A 6,228-nucleotide genomic window follows, 5' to 3' on the forward strand; every position below is an offset into this window, starting at 1 on the left:
GTGCTTCAAAATTAAGTGTATTCTTGTGATTAGATTTTAAGTGCATCCAGAATTTTAGTGCTCGTTTTTGGATAGGTATAGCCAATGTGTAACAACCTAATTCTGTCCTACATACGTTATTTGGTGTTTTTGTTTGGACTTTCAATATGGATCGGCAGAATTCAGCATGTAGGGCCTCTATTTGATGCTTATCCCATGTAGTGTAGTCATGTGCACTGATTGGACCCCAGACCTCACTTCCATACAACGTGATAGGCTGTATTATACTGTCAAATAATTTGCACCAGATTGAGATAGGTGTGTTTATGTTGTAAAATTTAGATTTTATTGCATAAAGGGCTCTGCAGGCTTTTTCTTTAAGTGCATTCACTGCCATGCTGAAACTTCCAGATGCAGTAATATCCAGACCAAGGTAGGTATACTTCATTGTGTGTTCTAGGACGGTGCTTCCTAGAGTGAACATGTCTTTGTTTTCCTGACATCTGGGCTTCTTTTGGAAAATCATGAATTTTAGTTTTCGTTTGGTTTACTGTCAGGGCCCAGTTCTGGTAGATTTTCGCAAGCAGGTCCAGGTGCTGCTGTAGGCCCTGTTCAGAGGGAGACAGGAGCACCAGATCATTGGCAAATAGGAGGAATTTTACCTCTGTGCTTTGAAGGTTGAGTCCAGGAGCTGCAGACCATTCCAAATGCACCACTAACTCATTTATGTAGATGTTGAAAAGCGTTGGATTCAGCGTTGAACCCTCTCTCTCTCTCTCTCTCTCTCTCTCTCTTTCTCCCTCTCTCTCTCTCTCTTTCTCTCTCTCTCTCTCTCTTTCTCTCTCTCAGCACCATTTCCCTCTCTTTCCCCCATCTCTATTTCTCTCTCTCTCTCGCCACCATCTCCCTCTCTATCTCCCAGGACCCTCACCACCTACTTTACCACAACCAGCAACACCATCATCCCCACTAAAACCACCACCTCCATCTCAACCCCCACAATCACCTCAAACCAACGCCTCCAACACCACCACCACTATCACCACCATCACTTCAACCACCAACAAAGCTGCTGCTGCCCCTTGTGCAATGGCTCTGAGTACTGGGTCCTCAAACATATTTTATTCATTGGGCCTCCGCCCATCAGCCTCACATGTCTGTTGTGGCAACCCGTCTCCCCAAGTGTCAGATACCCGGCAGGAATTACACGGAAAGCAGGGGTTAAAGCCGCAGTCGGCGTTTATTTCAACAGAATGAATAGTCTGTATACTCGTGCTAGGGTCTCCGTGAGCCTCTAGATCGCCGGCGTGGTGCGGAATCCCTCCGTGTCGCTTCGCCCTTCTCCCGGTCTAGCGAGTACTCCCGCCGTGTCACTTGCCCGGCGCTGTGTGGAATCCCTCCGCGTCCCTTGCCGTTCGCCCGGTCTGGTGCTTTCTCCCTCCGTGTCACTCTTCCTGTGGTGCGGACTCTCTCCGTGGCACTCTCCCGTTCGCCCGGTCTGGTGCGCCTTTTAAGCCCGGCTCCTGGTCCTTTCCCTTCCTCCGGCCAGGTGCCTCCGATTGCGCTGATTGGGGGGAGAGACGTGGTGCTCTCTGTCGCCGGCTGGAGGGTGGCGACGGTAAACCCCCGTCTACTGCGTGTCCTCGGACCCGCCCGGTCCGAGGTCCGGCGGCGGGATGCCACACTGTCCACTGTCTTACTTTGTAACTCCGCTAATGGCCTGCATACAGGCACACGTTAGCACAGCTGTTTATGAAAGCTGTGCGCATCGCATACACTGTGTGTGATTGTGCTGCCATCAAGTTTGGTTTATTTGTAGTGTACCCACTGAGGATGACATTCACACACACACGACACACACCAACACACAGACACACACACAAACACACACACTCACACATATACACACACACGAGAGAGAGCTCAAGGTGACAGACAAGAGAAAACGTGCAAGATTACGTGTTATTCTTAGACCATAAATGACATCATCCTCTCCTTGAGGATCTTGGGTGTTGAAGCCTAACTTGGTTCCAAGGATCTTGGAAGCCTAACTTGGTTCCCCCCCATCCCCCGTGCCACACACATACACACACACACAACCATTGCCACGCACATGAATTATAATCAAATATTTGTGATGCACAATCACACAGCGTGTACTAATGATGCAAAATGAAAGTTTGTTTCAAACCACTGTGACTAATTACCACTCAGAGCAAGGTGATGTATATACAAGCTGTCCAATCACAGGAGGGAAACAATAATCTCACCCTGCCATTGATCACATAATTCTTTGTCTTGTATTGAGCCTCACCCATTCCTCTTCTACACCTATCTGTCTGTCTGTCTGTCTGTCTGTCTGTCTGTCTGTCTTTCTTCATCCATCTCTACATCCATGTCTTCCCTACTCTTTTCACTCCACCCATTTTCCATGATCTATTTGATGATGACGCCAGTCCCTCCACACGTCTGTCCCTCCGTCTACCTCCTTCTGTCCTGCCTGTTGCGTATGACTGCGACACAACCTTTCCACAGCGCATTGATGAAGGGCTAACCCTCTCCTGTTCCTCCTCCCCAGCCCCTTGCTTAAAGTGTGTTCACACACAATCTCCCTTAGGGAAGGCACAAATCTCCACCTCTTAAACATACTTATTTTCCTTTTTTTCTTGGTCTTGTTGGGATCTGGACTGTCTGCAATGGGCCAACAGTCTTGCCTTGTTTTGGCTCCCTTTTTGATCCAGCATTGGCATCAGTAGCTAATACAAATGATGGAGGCTGAAACAGCAGCACTAAGGTGGAGTAGTCTGTACCACCATCCCCACGATGTGTGGATGCTCTGTTTTAAGTGTTTTACTAAAGGCGAAACATTTGTGCCTTCATCTCAGGGTTACCCAACCTCTTCGATCTGATATACAGCGACATCAAAATGGCTCAAGTTCCTCTTCATCCACACGCCTCACAAGAAAGGCATTCCTTTACACTGTTATTATACGATTATCACTTTACATTATCGGGGGTCAAGCAGCGAAGCTGCGAGACAATCATTATTATTCTACGTTTTCCTATTATTATTATTTTTACTATTATTATTATTTTCCTTCCTTGAAATTTGGCACACTGAATCAGGACAGTCCCATGATCCCTCACAGCAAATTTGTTGTCACGAGGTCATGAGCTCTAGCGCCACCATCAGGTCAAAGATGGACATGCGTTCACGTTTATAACTTTTGACTTATTCATCCAATATTCACAAACAAGGTATCATTGGAATCCTTTGGCCAAGCCGAGTTCAACGCAACCTATATCGTCATTTTATCGCCATCTTGGTTTATATCAAAAACCTTCATAATGCATCTTCCATCACAAATGTTGTCTAATCATCTCTAAACTTAGCACAGATGATGGTCAGACCATGCGTCACAAAAGTTATAGAATAGATTTTTCAAATTCAAAACCGTTTGGCCGTGACAGCGAATCACACTTGACGGCAGATCCGCCCAACAGGAAGTAAGCCTGTTCTAAGCAACCAAACAATTTGGTGACCTTTGACCTCAGGGGGACGTCAAATAGAAAGTGAGCTCTTATTTCTGCAAGGCCTTCATGTATCCAAACCAATCTTGGCTCATAGTTTTCTGACCCTATCCTGACGATGCCTAAATAATTGGGAATCATCAATGCCTAAGGGGCCGTTGTTAACAGCAAGTCTATTCTGGCCCTTAGAAAGCAACTTCAAGGATTTTTCATTGTCATAACCATTTGCAAATAGCTTTTTTTGTAGGTGAAATTACTGAGACGGTCATCATGTAGCCATCTAACCGATTGTCCGTCTGTCCACCAAAATTAGTTTGTGGAGTCCTATTCTGCTTGACCCCCACATTGCTCGCAGCTATATTTAATATTCAAGTTGCCTTGAAGTTTTATGGAATTGTCGAGGCATACTTGTGTTTGCTATATATTTTTAAATATTAATCAAAACTTTTGTTATTGAGGTGCATCAGGACAAAATAGCGAAAGTGTCCTCAGAGGAACGCGGCAGCATGAAGCTGTGCTGTACACTATTGATTGGCTGATTGTTGTATAAGCCTTGTTGAAAGCTGAGCCGGCTGAGCCTTGACTGGTGGGAGGTTAATTGAATGCGTACACTAATGGGGGCTGAATGGACTGAGCAATTTAGCTTTTGGTCAAACGCAATTGCAGCAGCTACAAACAAAACAGGTCCTATGCTGTTGGAAACACACATTGTGCGTCTTGGTGCTCTGATGCGCCGATGCAGAGTGAGTGAGGAGAAATCAACACCTCTCATCACGATTGCACAACGCAAAATAGGATTCAATCTGCAGATAAGGTTTGGGCAGCCAATCTTTTTCCTCCGCACCCTCACACCAGCTGAGTTGGGCCTCCTCCTCAGTTTAGAAGAACTTAAACAACAAAAGGCAGAAAATGTTTTGTCTATGATAAAAGCGTGTGTGAGCTGTATAAGAACGGCAAGCTCCATTTTCTTCTCCACTTCCAATTGGCTCTCTAAATGGCACTCCACTGTGTGTGTGTGTGTGTGTGTGTGTGTGTGTGTGTGTGTGTGTTCATGTGTGTGTTTGGTAGAGGATTGCTCCAAGGTAATTCGAAGACCCAGATATTGTCTAAGAAACAAATCAACAAAAAATGAGTGTGAAGAAGTGACATTAATAAATAATTTATTTTAACATATCAAAGGGGGAATGAGGCAGCCCTAGACCCTCCTGGCAAAGAAGCAGATGTCTGAGCTCTAGTGTTGACTGTCAGGTCTGGCAGGAAGGACAGGGGGGTCGTTGCCAATTCATGAAGCAGCCATCACAGACCCAGAACAGTGCTCCTCCTGTCTTCAGTGTCTACATGTTTGGTTTCCAATGATGTTTTACTTATTTTACGGGTATTTATCTGTCTTTTGTAGTTGTGTGTTTGTGTGTGTGTTTTTGTTTGCATGTGTGTTTATAACAATGCCATGAATTGGATTTTGCCCTTTTACTGATTTCTTCTGTTGTAGCAAAAGGTTCACTCCTTCAACCTAAATCTAATTATAGATAAAATGTACCAATATACCGCCGTCCTTTTTTCATCACATTATTCCTGCTTTCTTCTTTTATTTTTACTCAACAAAGTTATCCAACAACTAGCAGCTCTGTTGGAAATAAGGAGCGTCTGAAAGTTAAATCACACCACCTTTCCTTTCACCGTGGCATAATGCATGCCACGGTGAAAGAAAATAAAAAAACACAGATAGACAGGTTAAAATGTATATCAGTCTGGAAGCTTGGTAAAGCTTGTAAGGCTCCGGGGTTGGCTTGATCCCGGTGAAACCCACAATCTCCAAACAAACAGCCCTCTGAACATTGATCAATGTGCCCAGGAGTGGCCCACATACTGAAATCTCTCCCACTGTGTGAAAACCATCAACAAAGGATGAATAAAAAGAACAGCAACATACAAATAACAATAATCTATCGCTAGCAATCCTTAAGCCTTTCTTAATAATCATAGTCGGAATGAGATGTGAGAGAAGCAAGGCCGGAAATTATACCAATAAACGGTCAAAAGTCAAAGTGGGGTGACATTGCTTTTCCATTAGGCATGAGGCAAACAAAGAAGACCTCATCATGCCAGGAATTCTGCAAAAGAGTTAAATTATTATGGACAATTGTCATTAACCGGTGTGCTGTGCACACATGGGGAATCATGAACAAACAAACAAAAAAAGCAATGATCAAAAAAAAAGAGAGTGGCGTTTGGAATGACATTAAACATCTGAGTCTGTGTCTGTCAAGGTCGGCGCATGGGTGTGTGTGTACCAACGCAGCATATGCACATCTCAGTTTGTTCTATTGCACTTGACAGACATGGACATGATCCTGTTTACAAGCATCTCCACATCTCCAGCATTTTCCCCCGTGGAGACCCAGGAAGACTGCTGGGGGGGAACTGACATTCTGGGCTGTGTTTTTAGGAGAAGCTGCCAGCGACAACGTTTTGTGGGATATTCTTTTTATGTGGAATAGAGTTTGGAAAAGGAGTCATGCTAGAAAATACCTAGGAATTGTTTTACATTGCAACTGTCATATTATAGATGAATTTAATGTCACACCAGAAGCGCCAATCTTGGATATGAGATTTATATTATGTTCTAAAAATATAGTTTTTATTTTTATTATTATTATAACTAGAGTTTTCGTGCGCGCAACCTCTTGTTGTAATTAACAGGGGTTATTGTTCAATGGA

Source organism: Pollachius pollachius (genome assembly GCF_949987615.1).
Source record: "Pollachius pollachius genome assembly, chromosome: 8".
NCBI classification, from domain to species: Eukaryota; Metazoa; Chordata; class Actinopteri; order Gadiformes; family Gadidae; genus Pollachius; species Pollachius pollachius.